The sequence below is a fragment of the Microtus pennsylvanicus genome, chromosome 2, assembly GCF_037038515.1.
Source record: "Microtus pennsylvanicus isolate mMicPen1 chromosome 2, mMicPen1.hap1, whole genome shotgun sequence".
Taxonomy (NCBI): Eukaryota; Metazoa; Chordata; class Mammalia; order Rodentia; family Cricetidae; genus Microtus; species Microtus pennsylvanicus.
This window is the reverse complement of record NC_134580.1, coordinates 97746197-97762883: the sequence shown is the minus strand read 5'-3', so window position 1 is coordinate 97762883 and position 16687 is coordinate 97746197. Positions and strand designations below refer to the sequence as shown.

At 44.1% G+C, this 16687-nt stretch overlaps 1 protein-coding gene across 1 annotated transcript in view; it reads left to right on the top strand.

Moving 5' to 3' along the window:
* The first annotated feature begins 8017 nt into the window (after positions 1–8017).
* Positions 8018–16687, top strand: part of Ino80 (INO80 complex ATPase subunit) — a 104612-nt gene continuing 95942 nt past the window's right edge. The window contains exon 1 of the mRNA XM_075961821.1: positions 8018–8155. The gene's annotated coding sequence lies outside the window, so the exon portion shown is untranslated. The remainder of the gene's footprint in view (positions 8156–16687) is intronic.

Here is a 16687-nt window from a genome sequence, read left to right as displayed (position 1 = left end):
AAAAACAACTGGAGTCAGATATAAGGGTTAGTGCTGAAAGATCAGAGAAGCAGAGCAGCTACATATTAGTTCTTACCTCTGTGAAATCCTCAGACTGAGCGCTGCCTAAGCTCCTATTTCCTCCTGCCTTATATTCCTTTCTCTGCCCTGCCATATTCTTCCTGTCTCCACCTCCCTCGTGCTGGGATTAAAGGTGTGAGTCACCACTGCCTAGCCAATATGGCTAACTAGTGTGGTTAGCTCTCTACTCTGATCTTCAGGCAAGCTTCATTTGTTAAAGCACAAACAAAATGAATTGGGAACAACTGTTCTACAAAATAGAGCTACTAAAGAATTCCTGTTATTTAAACATACTCTTGGGTGTCAGCAATTTACTGGAATGTGCTGTTTTAATCTCTGATTTCTCTCATACTATTGACAACCAAATTCATGACCTACATAAAAAATAGACAAATAGACAAAACCTCTCAAATTTTGACTGGCAATATGGCTAAGATGGCTTTCCTCCTTCATTGGCCTTCTAATACTATTTCTGTTAGTTAACATAATTGGACCCTATGCCCACCCATCAGATAAACAATTTTAGAATCACTGATGCTTGATAATATTATTAAGACATCCCCTATCAAAGACTTGCCAGGGAAACATAAGTCAAAGGGGGAATTAGGAACCTGCCTGACTCCATTTTGAAAGCAGATGTCATTATGCTATATTGTTAAAAATAAGTTACTTTCTTTCTTTCCTTTTGCCTTTCTTTCTTTCTTTCTTTCTTTCTTTCTTTCTTTTTTATTTTTTTTTGGTTTTTCGAGACAGAGTTTCTCTGTGGTTTTGGAGCCTGTCCTGGAACTAGCTCTTGTAGACCAGGCTGGTCTCGAACTCACAGAGATCCGCCTGCCTCTGCCTCCCGAGTGCTGGGATTAAAGGCGTGCGCCACCACCACCTTTCTTTTTTTTTTGAGAGAGGGTTTCTCTGTGTAGCCTTGGCTGTTTAGCTGTACTGGAACTTACTCTATTAGCCAGACTGGCTTCAAACTTACAGAGATCTGCCTGCCTCTGCCTCTGTGCTGGGATTGAAGGCATGTGTCACCACTGCCCGGCATAAATAAGTTCCTATTTACTGTAAGATCTGAGTTGTTGTTTGACTTTCTTTTCAGGCTTTATTTGGGGTGCCAGCTCCCAATAATGACACAGAGACTTATTATTTAATAATGAAAGGTTGGCCTTAGCTTAGGCTTGATCCCAACTAGCTCTTATAACTTAAATTAACCTGTTTCTATTAATCTTTGTTCTGCTATGTGGATCTTTACCCTCTTCCAGTCTGTATTTCTGACACCAGCTGTGTCTAGATGGCTTCTCCATGGCTAAGTCTGGTCAGTTAGTTGCTGACTCTGTCCTGATTCAAGGTTAACTTTATTAACAGTCTCAGAGTGTCATAGTGTGAACAAATATTCTGCAACACGGAGTCGCTATTTTTAAGTTTGTTTCCTAGAATCTGGCCTCTCCCAATTGTGGTGGTTTGAATGTAATTGGCCCCCATAAGCTCATAGGGAGTGGCACCATTAAGAAGTGTGTGTACCACCATGCCCAATTTCACTTTGAACAGTTTAAACAGAGACAGGAAACTGCAAGTCTGTCCACATGGACAGATGAGAGCTTTAATACTGGAGATTTTCTCTTTTTCTCTCTCTTGTTTTTCCACCATACCTGACTAAATTATTTCTTAAATACACCAATATTATTCTTTTTTAATAGTTGTTACTCAGGTTCATTTTTCCCACGTGGCAGGATTACGCCTTTGTTAATAAGGGCAGACGAGGACTTGATTGTTTTTGTGACTCTGTGCTGCCACCTTTGAGTGTCCTTTAGAATTCTCCTCTGTGCTATGGGGATGAGCCTAATGGCCAACTATAAAGTAATGGCAGTCTCTCTTTGTTATAGGAGTGGAGCCCAACTGAGTCAGTCTTGCTGGATAGACATTAGCATTCATTTTAGCACCTAAATCTCTGCAACAGGCCTGGCTAGTGCGCTATTTATCTATGGGGTATTTTGGACACAGTTCCCTTAATTAAATTTTATTTTGTGTGAGTTAATATCCCCTAAGCAAATATAAATAACCTATAGTACCAATTCTGTCACTTTCATGATGGCAAACCATGTTACTTATATCCCAAAATGGAACATTGCCACATAGTTCCTTTAAGAATACTTATGCATAGATTTTAACTATCAACTGTCAGTGCTAGTAGATTTTGGTTAACATTTTTTACAGGTTTTATAAACTTCAACCATATCCAACAAAATAAACTTATAAATCTTCAAGTACAGAATGTTCACATAAACCAAGTCTAATTTTTTGACTGTTCTGCTTTGCTTTCTTCTCCCTGTCACAAAGTCAGGTGGCTCAGACTGACAGAGGACATAAAGGAAACTTAAATAAGCGTGCCTGGGTCTAGAGAAGGGAGAGCCATAACCCAACTCTAGAGCTAGGTTTCTTAGAAAATAGAACAGCAGAAAACGATTTTAATGTTCACACCAAAAAGACATCTTACCTCCTGCTAACCCAAATCCAGTGACCAGAGAACTCAGAGATAAATTCTGAGCCCCATTCATAAAATCAGGTGTGACCGTGTGGTGCCTGGTGGCTGGCAGAAAGTAAAAATATTGTAACAAACTTACAGACACGGACAGACAACACTTTCCAACAGTGAGCAGAAACAACTTTCATGAGAAACAGACAAAACTTCAGGCAGAACCAGGTGGGCGGGTGACATCTCCCTACATGCCTTAGACAGGAAAATAATGGGTTCACGTTGAACCTCTCCACGTTCCAGACAGGGATCCCACAAACAGAACCTGACTATGACTCACTTGGAGGCCTCTGTGTTTGCTTCCTTCATTTCTCAGCATGTAGTTCACTCCAACAGTCTGTGAAATGAAGGCAGCTCTGGAGCCTGGGAACGTCTGAAGGCATATGCCTCCTGTAGTGGCCTCAGCCTTGGAGTTCTGGAGTCAAGGTTCAGCTTCAGAATCTGTGTGGGTGGTCTGAATCTCACTGGGGCCTCCAGAAAAAGTTACCAATTCAGAATAAGGCCATTACCACAATTTAAAGCCAAATGTGAAGCAAGCTTTAATTAAATAGTGGCCAAGTTGATGGATTCTCTGGACAGCTACATCTTTGGTTTCACAGAAAAATGGCCAACTCAGGGTTTGCAGCAACTTAAGTATTTCTCATTAGGTCCAATTAGGGGCAAGCTTACATCCTGACATATTTCCTGCCTGGGAACCTCCCACCCACATGTGATCAAGCATATCTGGTGCAAACTTGTTTAGAGGAGTGAAAACCTGTGACTTGTTTTCTTCCATAAACATAGCCTTCACCATTTCAGGAACTATCTGTTCTTGGGCAAGGGGCTTGCAGATCAGAGGCATTTTTTTCTTTCATGGATCTCTTAGGCACAGTAATTAAAACTTAAAATGTACCGTTGGCATTCACCCTAGGACTGTTACACAGAGAAATCTTGTCTTGAAAAACGGAGGGAAAAAAAAGCGTCCTTTAGCATAATATACCAATAGAAGTCTTCCAAAAGGGTGTTTAAGAGAATGTAAGGTCTGGGGGGAAATGAACAAGAATCCTTCACTATTTGACCTATATTCCTGACACAAACCTTTTTTCATAATTCAGCATTTGCACTAGGAAGATGGGGATGTTATATGAAAAATGGCTTGGTCTTATGACTTCTTTTACACTTAAAAGACCACCAAGAGTGACTACATTCCTCTGAAGGGTATTGTGAGGCTATGTATTTCATGGCCTTCCTTTAGGATTACTTAAACAATCAAGGTAGTTTAGGTATTTCGTGGCTTCCATCTGCTTTATGGCCTCTCTTACCTGGTCCAAGTTGTCTCCTTGCCCCCCCCCCGCCCCTTATAGACTAGAGTTTTGTATAGCAGTAACTTCTGCAGGGTAAAGGCAAGTTCAGGTCACATTGCTACCCCTACTCAGCCTGGTGAAAAGTTACCTAAATTATTTTTGTGAGCAAGTCAAGTAGAGGAACTGGGCATTCAGGCATATATCGAAAGTTATGACTGAAGCTTTCAGCAAGGTGGCATCCCAGACACTACCGGAAGCTAGGTTAAGGTCTCTCCTAGCCCCCTCATAGTCATATAGTATTACTTACATGTATGACTGTATATGCATGCACGTCACAGCACACATGTGGAAGTCAGAAGACAACTTTCAGAAGTCTGTTCTCTTCTTCTATCGCCCATTCTGGGGACTGATCTTAGGTTGTCAGGCTTGCATGCCAAGTGTTTTTTCCCATGGAAACACCTCATTTCTTAAAATTAGGAGATGGGTGTTTATGACAGAATTAACTATCCCATATTAACTTAATTTGTACCATAGCTCCTGTGGGGACACGGGAGACCATTTAAAATATCTAACCCTTTTTTTTTTCCTTTTTGAGACAGGGTTTCTCTGTTGCAGCCTTGGCTGTCCTGGAACTTGCTCTATAGATCAGGCTGGCTTCAAACTCCGAGGTTCACTTGCCTCTGCCTTCCTGAGTGGTGGGATAAAGGTGTGTGACACCACACCCAGCAACATTTTTTTGAACTCAGCATCTCACTATATAGCCCGAACTGATCTAAAACTCAGAGAGCCTTTGGCCTCCTGAGTGCTAGAATTAAATGCATGCACCACCACACCTAATTGCATCATTTGCTGTGTAAGAGGGGGTTAGATACCCTGGAGCTGGAGTAACAAGTGGTTTTGAGTTGTCTGATACTGGTTCTGGGAGTTGAATTCCAGTCTGCTTACAAAAGCAGCAAGTGTTCTTGACCACCGAGTCATCTTTGCAGCCCAATAGAGGGCAAATGACATCTAAGAGAACGGTTGGATTTCTTCATTTTTCATCAGAAATTCCTCCTTCTAATTGGGTGGTTTGAATAGCAGAGTTAACGTTTTCCAGTTCTTTTAGATTCTTCAGCTTGACTTTGTTTTTGTTTGTATAGTGTATTGTATGTACATGGATGCTTGAATCACATGGAGTGAACAGACAGATCTATCTTGATCATCCTCCATTTTGTGTGTACGACTTTTTGCATGCATCTATGTGTATTATACATGTCTAGTCCCTCAGAGGTCCAAAATACCCTGGAACTGGAGTTATAGATGACTGTGAGCCACCCTGTAGGTGATGTGAACCCAATCCAGGTCTTCTTTAAGAGTGCTCTTTTACTTAGATGCGCCATCTCTCCAGCCCATAAACACATTCTTAGAACACCACCCACCTTTTGTAGTTTTCAGTTTATCATTAGGAACACTTTGGCTGTTAAAACTGGTGTTTATCTTTTTTTTTTTTTGGGTGGGGAAAGACTCTCAAGTTCGGCATCTAGACAGCACCAGTAGGTCAGACAGATAATACTCCAATTTTTATTTTATTTATTTATTTATTTATTCATTCATTCATTCATTCATTCATTCATTCATTTTTTGGTTTTTCAAGACAGGGGTTCTCTGTGTAGCTTTGGGGCCTGTCCTGGAACTCACTCTGTACATCAGGCTGGCCTCAAACTCACCGAGATCTGCTTGCCTCTGTCTCCCGAGTGCTGGGATTAAAGATGTGTCACCGCTGCTTGGCAATACTCCCAATTTTATACAAAGAATCATTCAGAGGCTTTTGATTAACCTCCAATGCTTTATCAAGACTCGGCAATTCAGCAATACCTCACCCCTCCCTTAAGTTTTATGAATAGGTATCTTCTGTACTTTTCAAAGGCCAATCCACAGGCAGCCATTGTACAGTTTTTCCAGCCTGATAAGACTCTTCGCCAGTGCAATAATCCAAATCAGACCAAATCAAACTGAATTAGAAAAAGCCCAGGTCTCATACAGTATATGCACTGTGGGTACAGATTCATTTGCCTCTGGTCTAGAATGATTCAGCTGACATACTAGATGAGTCCTTGGGCTTCAGCTATTATCACAATGTTCAGGAGTGCCTGAATATTAGCCCAAAAGAGGTGCTAGGCAGCTGACATGGAGGCAAACATTTTTAATGTGGGATGAATTATCTTGACATGGGTATTCCTGTTACAATTAAATTGATCAGAAGTAGAATATATATATGTAGATATATCTATACACACGCACACATTGGCGGCACCGTGACAGCTGGGAGAGACCATTCTTTCCAGTTTTCCTCATCTATTCTCCCTGCAGCTGAGCTCGTGGCGGGGGAGCCACTGGCGGATTGTCAGCATTTGCCATTAATTCACATTTGGTTCCAAGCAGGGCAAGATCAGGCTTTTTTGCCTCTAGAAACATGATTTTTTGCATCTGTACTGAGCAGGCTATTTCTTGCAGAACAAGGCTTCTTGGAGGTTTTCTTTCCACTTGTCTTCTGTTTTTCAAAGATGATATATAGGCTCCCTTTCTACTCGCCTTGATTTTTACAGAATCATTCTTGTAATTTTTAAAAGTTTCATTTGTGTGTGTGTGTGCACAGCACAAGCTCGTGCTACAGCATGTATGTGGAGCTCAAAAACCAATAAGGAGGAGTCAGCTGGCTCCACGTGAGTTCAGGAGTCGAGCTCAAGTTGTCAAAATTGGCGCCAAGTGCTTTTATCCACTTCACTGTCTCGCTGGACCCTCTTACAAAATAACTGTTACTGTTACACTGTATAATTTAATGTCTCGTTCACGGAAAATGTTCTCCTGAATTTAAGGCAAACTGAGGTCAAGAAACATCCCAGCAGTTGGAAGGCAGAGGCAGGAGGTTCTTTATATGTTCAAAGCCAGCCTGCTCTACAGACCTGTCCTGTCTTCCAGGACAGCCAGGGCTACACAGAGAAACCCTGTCTTAAAAAAAGGCAAATTTCTTCCTTTTTCTAGTCTTTCATTTTATAAAGAGTTCAGTCCCAAAGGATGCTCCCTGGGCTGAATTGGAGTCGCTCAATGCACAGTAAAAATAGTACTAATTCAGTAACTTATTCTAGCACAAAACCAAAGGGTGGAGTCCAACAATTCTTTATACGTCTCCAAACCGGGTGTCTATCAAATACAGATGGGAAGAGAGCTGGGCATGGTGGTGCACACTGTAATTTCAGCGCTCGGGAGCCTGATGCCAGCCTGGGCGACAGAGCGAGACTGTCTGAAAACAAACCCAGAGAAAATAACAACGAAACACACACCCTCCCCGCAAAAACTCTGCGGCCGCTCGTGTGGTGGCGACTCACCCCACTAGGGAAATGGAAAGGGCATGGAAGGTTCAAGCGCCCCTGCGCCCAAGGTGGGCACTGCCGTCAGGAAGGCGACCCGGCGACGTCCCCAAGGCCAACAACCTCTTGGCAACCACAAGGACACGCCCAAGCTGATTTCCAAGTCCGCCCACTACCTGGAGAAAACTTCCCGAGGAACCTCAGGTAGCCCCTCCCGGCGGCTGCCCGCAAGAACAAAATTATTCCCAGGATCTTGGGCGGGCTCCATTGACGTTACTTCCGGGAAAAGTAACCTTTCTTCGGCGGTTGCAGGGCCGCTGAGCTCTCGCGACATTTGCTCCCGCGAGATGTGCTTGCTCACTCCAGCGATGACATCCTCCTCCTCCCCGTCGCCTTTCGGCAATCTTCGCCAGTCCCAGCCCCGACCAATCTGCACTCAGATAGTATAGATGAGGGTCTCCCCCAGAACTTCGGTCCGCGAGGGGCGTCAGGCGGCAGCGGCGGGGTTCAAGCTGCACGAGGCCGACCGTAGCGGCACTGTGGGTGGACACGGGCTGGCGACTAGCAGTGAGCGTGGGCGGGGCGGGGGTAAGCCGGCCGAGTAGCTGCTCGATTGTTCTGGCCTGGCTATGGCGCCTCTCCTCCCCCCCGCCATGGCTCCCCGTGTCCCTGCTCCGCTCCTCTCAGTGAGTGAAAGTGGCCGCCGCCGCCGCCGGCCCAGCGCCCGCAGCCGCCTCAGCGCCGCCGCCATCTTGGGGTCCCAGGAGCCGCCGAGGGAGCGAGCTAGGAGCGTTCCCGTCCAACGCAGTCACCGTCCCTCGGCCTCAGAGAGCGAACCGCAGCTCCACAGTCGGCGGGGCGACCCCCCCCCTCCGGACCCCGCCCGCACCCCGCCCCCCCTCCGCCGCCGCCGCGGCGGCGGGGCCCCTCGGCCCGAGGTGAGGTTTGAGTAGACGTGGGCGGGTGAACGGAGGGGGTGTAGTGTAGGCCCCTATGCGCCCCTCTCTGCGGGCGACGACTGGGCCGCGTCTTAAAGGGGCCGTCGCCCCCGGCCCTTGGATTTGTTGGGGTTAGTAGAGAGGATGGGTGTGGACACTCCCCATAGGGTTGGGACCTCAGGGACCTGGGGCCTCGGCTTTTTTCTCGTACCTCTGGAGCCCTGGGGTCATGGGTGACCTCAGCTACTCGAGGAAGCCCGTGGAGCACCCACACGTGGGGAGTGTTAGACCAGGTGCACGTGGGACCCGGTGGGGCGGTGTCGGGCTAACACGTGTGTGGGTTTGGAGGTGGGGAGGGGCAGGGCGGAGGCTTGTTGGGCCGGCCTGTGAACCGGGTGAGGGCTCTACCTGTCAATTTAAACGAATGAGATCTGTGGGCTTGATAGTATGAGTATCAGTTTGTGGGGAACGAGCCGCGATACGGGTGAATGGTGCAAGTTGCTGGCTCGTGTTAGGTAGGGACAGGCTAACACGTGCACAGACTTAAGAAATGTGTCTGTGACATCCCCTCTTGACTTTGGAGGCTTTGGATGTGCGGCTAAGCAAGTGTCATCTTATTTTGACAATTCCTTCCTGAGCTTGCTGATGAAAAGTACTACTTCCGTAATCACGGAGGATGGAAGCCCCCTACAGTTTAGAAGTTGGATAGAACCGAAGAAGGCATTTAACTATTTTAGTGAAGAGCCAACTGTGCTCAGGATTCTTTGATTTATGTTTTTGTGCATGTTAGGAATAGGGGAAGGAATTTGGAGGTTGAACTCTAAAACGTCGCTGGTGATGAGCCTAGTTTTTTCAGGTAGTAACTCCTTGATTTACGTTCCTAATTTTCGTTGTGGGACTGATGCTGGTTCCTCCCGCTTCCCTTCCTTCCGGTCTTGTCTGTCCTTTTTTTTTCTTATGTTTGTTTTTGTTTTTGATCCGTGTGGCTTGGATCTTGAGATCTTCCTGCCTCAGCCTCCACGGGACTTAGGTTGTACAACTTCCATACCCCTCCCATAATAATCTTCTTGAGATATGATCGCAGGTTAGGTTAATTAGACACAGTTGAGATATTTGCAATATATGCAGTGTATGTAACTATCACCGCCCTTTAATCGGGTGCTTCAAAAGAAAGGCCTAGGAGCCTCTTAAGTATCACTCCTTGTTTCCTCTTTCCACAGCACAACAATCTGTTTCTGTCTTAGACTTTTTTTTTTCCTTTTTGAGACAGGGTCTTACTATATAGCTCTGGCTGCCCTGCAACTCACAGATACCGGTCTGCCTAAGCCTCCTGTGTGCTGGGGTTAGTGAAGGCATGCAACACTATGCCCAGCAGATTTGCCTATTTTATATAAAGGGATGCTAATGTATGTACCCACTTTTTATTAGCTGCTTTCATGTAATATTTTCAAGGTTCATATATGGTATAGCATGTAAATTTTGCTGCTTTTTTATTGCTGTTAATCTTTTTTTATATGTATATGTGTGTGAGCCTGAGTGTATGTGTATACCCATGTGTGTGCAGGAGCCCATGGAGGTCAATTAGAAGAAAGCATCAGATCCTTTGGAACTGGAGTTACAGGTGGTTGTGAGCCACATATGGGTGCAGGGAACCAAACCTTGGTCCTGTGCAAGAGCTTTAAGCTCCGTAACCTGCTGAGCCCTCTCAACTTTGTGTTCGGGTTGTTTATTTGAGTCGGTCTCACTGTGTAGCCCAGGGTAGTCTTGAACTCACAATCTTCTTGCCTCTGCCTACTGATAAAGGCTTGGACTATCTGGTTTTGTTTTATGCTGGAAATTTCACAAGCTCCATTTTCCTATAAAACAACAATTTGAGATTGTTAAGTTGGCTTCTCTTGGCACTGGCTTCTGCATCATTGTATTTAACAACCTTAGGCTAGCACCTTAAAAAGCAGAACTTGAACTTGCTTTGGACCCAGCGCTGTGATGAATCCAGGATGATGTAGTGTGTAGGTACACGGTGTTGGGGCTGCCTCACCCTCCCTCACAGACCCTGTTGTCTCTCACTGTCATCTCAGCTTGTTCACCTTGATCTGCTTCTGTGCTGTGTAGTTGAGTCTGTGGTAGTCATGCTGTCCTGAGCACAAGCAGAATTTTTCCCTTGTTACCCTTCCCTAAACAGCTGTTCACCTCCTACTTATATGTTACGGTTATACATACCCTACTACGGTGGCTTAAAGTATATGAAAATGTGAATGGGTTATGTTTGGTGTGGGAGAGCGCTGGAACCAGCCCCCAGGATACTGAATACTCACTGTGCAATCATGAGTATTTTGGAACTGCATATAGGACCATGCCTTTGCCACATAGCTCAGGAGTGTAGTAGTTTATACCATTGTGTGCAAATAAGCCTGTGTTTACACGTGACAGCAGAAATAGCTTAAGGTCTCACTTCCCAGAATGTTTCTTTGTCATTATGTGATACCTGTATGTACCTAGTAAAATCTACATATCTTTTAGATTTCGTTTTTCTTTTTTTTTTTGTGGAGGGTGAAACATGGTCTCATACTATTGCAAGCTAGCCTAGCCTTGTTGTGTGGACTGTGGCAGCCTCAAATTTTTAGCAGTCCCAGGAGTGAGCCACCATGGCTGGCTTCTGTCTATATTCTAAAATAAATTTGTTTTTAAGAGATTGAATTCCATTGTTTTAGTTTACTGTGCTCCTTCTTCTACATCGGTGGTTTTCAGCCTTCGTAATACTGCCACCCTTTCATGGGTGACCCCAACCGTAAAACTATTTTCATTGCTTCTTCATAACTGCAGTTTCACTACTATTATGAATCATAATATGAGTATATGTATTTTCCAATGGTCTTTGATGATCCCAAATCACAGATCGAGAACTACTATTCTACATCTTGAAGAATTCAAACCAAGTTTTGTGTGTGTGTGTGTGTATAACTTTGATTTAGTGTGTTTGTGTGCACATGCCACATCACACGTATGGAAGTCATGGAACAATTTGCACAACTTGTGAAGGTCATCCTCACTGCCAATGTGAGTTCCAGAGATCAAACTCAGGTCATCCAGTTTGGAGACAAGTGTCTTCATCCATTTAACCATCTTGCCTGTTCTCAGACTACTTTTTGAACATTTTTTTTTTTAAATAGGGAATGGAATATAACTAGAAAGAATTCTGTGACTGGGCTGTACCTCAGTAGTAGAGTGCATGCTTCGACTTGATCTGATGCACCACCCCCTGCCACAATAGTTGTCATAATAATGACAAAATAATACATGCTTACAATCTATCTATCTATCTATCTATCTATCTATCTATCTATCTATCTATCTATCTATCTATCTATCTATCTATCTATCTATCTATCTGAGCCTGAAGCCAAGAAAATAAAAAACTTTTTAAATGATTTATTTATTCTTATTTAATGTGCATTGGTGTTTTGCCTGCATGTATATCTGTGTGAAGGTGTCAGATCCCCTGGAACTAGAGTTACAAACAGTTGTGGGCTGCCGTGTGGGTGCTGGGAATTGAATCTGGGTCCTCTGGAAGAGCAGTCAGTTCTCTTAACTGCTGAACAATCTCTCCAGTCCTGAGAATTAACTTGAAGTCAGCCTGAGCTACATAGGGAGTTCAGTAAGCACTTATACCCACTGAGCCATCTTTTATCCTGAAGAAAATTGTCGTCCCCCCCGCCCCCACACACAAGGTTTCTCTGTAGCTTTGGTGCCTGTCCTGGAACTAGTTCTTGTATATCAGGCCTTGTACTCACAGAGATCCACCTGCCTCCGCCTCTTGAGTGCTGGGATCAAAGGCGTGCGCCACCACTGCCCAGCTCCGAAGGCAAGATTTAAAGTTGGCTAGTAAGTCTCAGGATTTTGCTGCTAGGATTCAGATGAGAAGAACTTAGGCATTACTATTCAAAACCTGTTGACCAGTTAGTGCTGGGAATGTATGTAGTTTGGAAGGGTGCACAAAACCCTGGGTTTGATCTTCAGCAATCACTGTTCTGGGCATGGTACTACTTGCTGTAAGGTAGCCAGATTGAGTTATTTCCAACCCTGTCTCTAAAATTAAGTAAATGAACTGGGTGTGGTGGCACATCCCTATCATCCAAGCACTTGGGAGGCAGAGGCAGGTAGATGTCTGAGTTTGAGGCCAACTTAGTCTGCAGAGCCAGTCCCAGTATAGCCGGGGCTACACAGAGAAACCCTGTCTCAAAAAAAAAGAGAGAGAGAGAAGTAAATGAATGACTATATGAGCTAGTTAACATGATCAATGCTTTATCTCAATCTTTAGACTTGGTTGGTTTTTAATCTCTGTTTTACAGATGCCAAAATAAAACTCAGTAAAATCAGTTAGCCAGTAAGTGGCAATGTTCTCTTTCATTCCCAGAAATATTTAAAGAGCATTTTTGTTTGTTTGAAGTCAATTTACTTGTAGGCCAGGCTGGCCCTGGAGACTAACCTTGAATTCTTGGTCCTCCTGCCACCACCTCTGAAGAGGTAGGATTACCAACGTGTGCCACCACCCTCAAAACAAACAAAAAAAAGCAGTAAGAACTCACTGAAAACTTTTGGTTTCTTTATAAATACATTTCCATAAACTGGCTGTGGTGGCACACAGCTATAATCCCAGCTCTTGGCAGGTGGAGCGGGAGGAACAGGAATTGAAGGTCATCCTCTACTGAGAACTTGATAGTGTAGTATAGCTAGGGCCTGGTGTTGTATCTAGGTGGTAGAGTGCTTATCTAGCATCCATAAAGTTCTGGATTCAATCCACAGCAACATATAAACTGGGTGTGGTGGTACACACCTGTAATCTCTTCACTTGGGAGGCAGCAGGTGAACTAAAAGTTCAAGGTCATGGTGAGTTCAGGGCCAGCATGCCCCAAAATAAGTAAAAGTTTTTTCACTGGAAGACTTGGGTTTGACAGCTGGGTACAGCAATAAGTACTTGTAATTCCAGCTCCTGGTAAGCTGAAGTAGGTGGGTTGGGCGGGGGTTGCGTAGAGTTGGAGGCTGACTTGGACTACAAAATGAATTCAAGGCCAGTCAGGGTTGCACACTGAAACCTTGTAGAGGTCTCTGGTTCAGATCCCTGTACCCACACGACAGCTCATAGCTGTCTCAGAACTCTAGTTCCAGGGGATCTGACAGCCTCTTCTGGCCTCCACGGCCACCAGTCAGGCATGTGATGCACAGACACATATGCAGGCACCAACATACATGTAAATATAAATCTTAACACAGCAATATTAATTTCAGTACTTGGGAGGTAGTAGGAGGCTCTTCTGTTCCAGGCCATCATTTTTACAGCCAGTTGCGTATTTTCATTTTGATAGCTTGGCTTGGGTTCAGAGTGTGGAGATCTTTTAAATGACGGTATCAAGAATCATCTTGATTAAATTCATTGTGCAAGTTTTACACAAAATTCATCCTGAAAGGGCTTCTGTGGCAGCAGTGGATGTGTGCCTTACTGGTTAAAAGGCAGCTGAATGAGAACTCTGGGATAGATTGATGTTTTATCACTGTAAAAATTGAAAGAAATTTCTACGCTTCGAAAACAAACAAACAAACAAGCAAACCACACAAAGCCGAAACTCAATAACAACAAAACCTGCTGGATAAGATGATGATCCTTATTCCAGGACTGGGGAGGCAGAGGCAGCCTGGTCTATATAGCAAGTTTGGGGCCAGGCAGGATAAGTAAGAAACATTGTCTCAAAAACAAAACAAACAAAAAACAAACATAGGAACAAAACCAACCTTGCAGCAAAATGAAATAGAGAAAGACTTCAGTATGTTCTCATTTACTGAGCAAGTTATTTAACGACTTTGTATATGTGTGACCAAGCCTCATGTTGTAGCCTGTGCGTATTTGCAATCTGAGCATTGCACATTTCCCTCATGAATGCTACTTGGGATTATAAACTGAGATTGCAAATGTATATCACCAAAGGCCAGCCATTATGAACATTTGAGCTTCTAATCTGTAAAATGGGAATTAAATTTCTACTTCTGAAACAAATCATGTGTTCAGTGCTGAGCACATGAGTGAACATTAGTTATTTTGTCTTCATGTAGAAAATAAAGTACGCCAATGGCTGTGCCGGTCAGTTGTGCTCTAGAAGAGAGCTATTGCTTATGTAGGAAGAGGGAACAACTGATACAGCATGGGATTTTCTGAGATATTTAGATCTAGAATGCCTCCCCCTTTCCTCAACGGGATTTCGCTGTATAACAGCCTTGACTGTTCTGGAATTATCTCTGTAGACCAGGCTAGTCTCAGAATCAGAGAACCTCTGCTTCTGCCTTCCCTCCTGAGAGTGCTGGAATTAAAGCCATCTGCCATTACTACCCGGTGAGACAGGGTTTCTTTGTGTAACATTGGCTGCCCTGGAACTAGCTCCATAGACCAAGTTGGCTTTGAACTCGTAGACATCTACCTGCCTCTTCCTAGTGCTGGGATTGAAGTCCTGTGCCACCACTGCCCGCTTTATTTTTTTTTTTATTTCTTTCCCAGATAATATTATTTCCTTTAAAAGAACAAGTGAAGTACCTCCAGTTTTGCATGTGATAGCTCTTCTGCTCAGTAGTTACCGAGTAGAATAAGAATAAAATGTTGATAAATCTTGGAAGTCTATGTGTGGAAACAGAAAATAGATAATAAACATCTGTAGGATTAAAATAAAAGTATAAGCACAGTGATCAGTTTATCCCTAAGAATGTACAGATAGGTTGCCAAAAAGGCCAATAAAAGTAATTTCCTGCCGGGCAGTGGTGGCACACGCTTTTAATCCCACCACTGGGGAGGCAGGTGGATCTCTGTGAGTTTGAGGCTAATCTGGTCTACAAAGTGGGTTCCAGGACAGCCAGGACCTGTTACATGAGAAACCCCGTCTGGGAGAAAAAAGGAATTCCCAAGAAGAGTATGAAAAGAGAAGTAGAGCCCCATGAGATGGCTCAGGAGGTCAAAGTGCTCGCCGTGCAAGTCTGTTAGCTTGAGTTCTAGCTCTAGTCTGCAGTAGAAGGAGAGAACCTACTCCCAAAAGTTCTACTTTCACAACTACGTGTAGATGTGTGCACACACAATAAATAAAATTTAAGGCACACACCTTTAATCCCAGCTCTTGGGAGGCAGAGGCCAATGGAGCTTTGTGAGTTTGAGGCCAGCCTGGTCTACAGAGCATTTCAGGACATGAGTTCAGGTGGAAGGAGAGAACCTGCTTTGAAAGTTGCCCCTTGGCCTTCATACTCTTGCCGTGAGCACAGGAGCATGTACACACACACATGAAATAGATTCCATAAAATTTAAGAAGCTGATAGTCCTTTAAATTTGCTAGAGGAGAAAGTTGCTTAGGCTTAAAAATAGGCCTGATACAGTCTTAGGGATTATAAAGCCAGAGATTTGTTTTGTTTTGGTTTTTTGAGACAGGGTTTTTCTAGCTTTGGAGCTTGTCCTGGAACTTCGCTCTGTAGACCAGGCTGGCCTCTAACTCACAGAGATCCACCTGCCCCTGCCTCCCGAGTGCTGGGATTAAAGGTGTGCGCCATCACCGTCCGGCTAAAGCCAGAGATTTATGATCCAATCCTATTTCAGATCTGGTCAATTAACTACTTATTGATATTTTGTATCTAATGGTTTGTGAAACTGTATTCCATTCACCCAGTATTTACTGTCTGCCTATGAGTATCTTCTGCTTTTCTCAGCAGCAGTTTGTTGAGCACTGCTATACTCAAGGAATACTAATAGTCTGTTGCTAATGTAAGTTAGTCAGTCTAGTTGTATACCTATGCCTCCAGAATGCTGAGGTGACAAGCATGAGCCACTGTGACCAGTGAATGAATGTGTGCAAATAAAGTAAAAAATCAATTTAGGCCATCAAAGGCCCCCATAAAGGACTGCAGATTGATGAGACTCTAGCTGTATAATAAATATATGGAATTGTCTTACTGACAGGAGAGGAGCAGGCTGGAAAGCTGACTCAGTGGGGAAAGTACTTGCTGTGCAGTCATGAGGACCTAAGCTTGGGTCTCCAGCACTTAAGAAAATGTAAGCCAAAAAAGGCATACACACTTAGGAGGCAGAGGCAGGAAGATCTCTGTGAGTTCAAGGCCAGCCTGGTCTACAGAGCTAGCTCCAGGACAGCCAAGGCTACACAAAGAAGCCCTGTCTCGAAAAGCAAAAAGTTGGGTCTAGAGCTGTGCTCTTGAGTGCAGGTGCTGGAGGTGGAGGCAGTTTGATTCTAGAGGCTTGCTGACCTACCAGGCTACTAAATTGGCAAGTTTCAGGTTCAGTGAAAACTTTGTCTATAAAATAGATGGAAGGGCCATTAAAGTGGCTCATTGCATAGAAGCTCTTGTCAATCCAACTTTGATCCATAAACCCATAAAAAAACTGATCTCCACATACCCATGTTACACAGATACCCACACTCACACAGCATGCCCAAACTCACACATACAAAAGATAAAAGATGGAGAGTGATAGAGGAAGGCACTCTGGCCTCT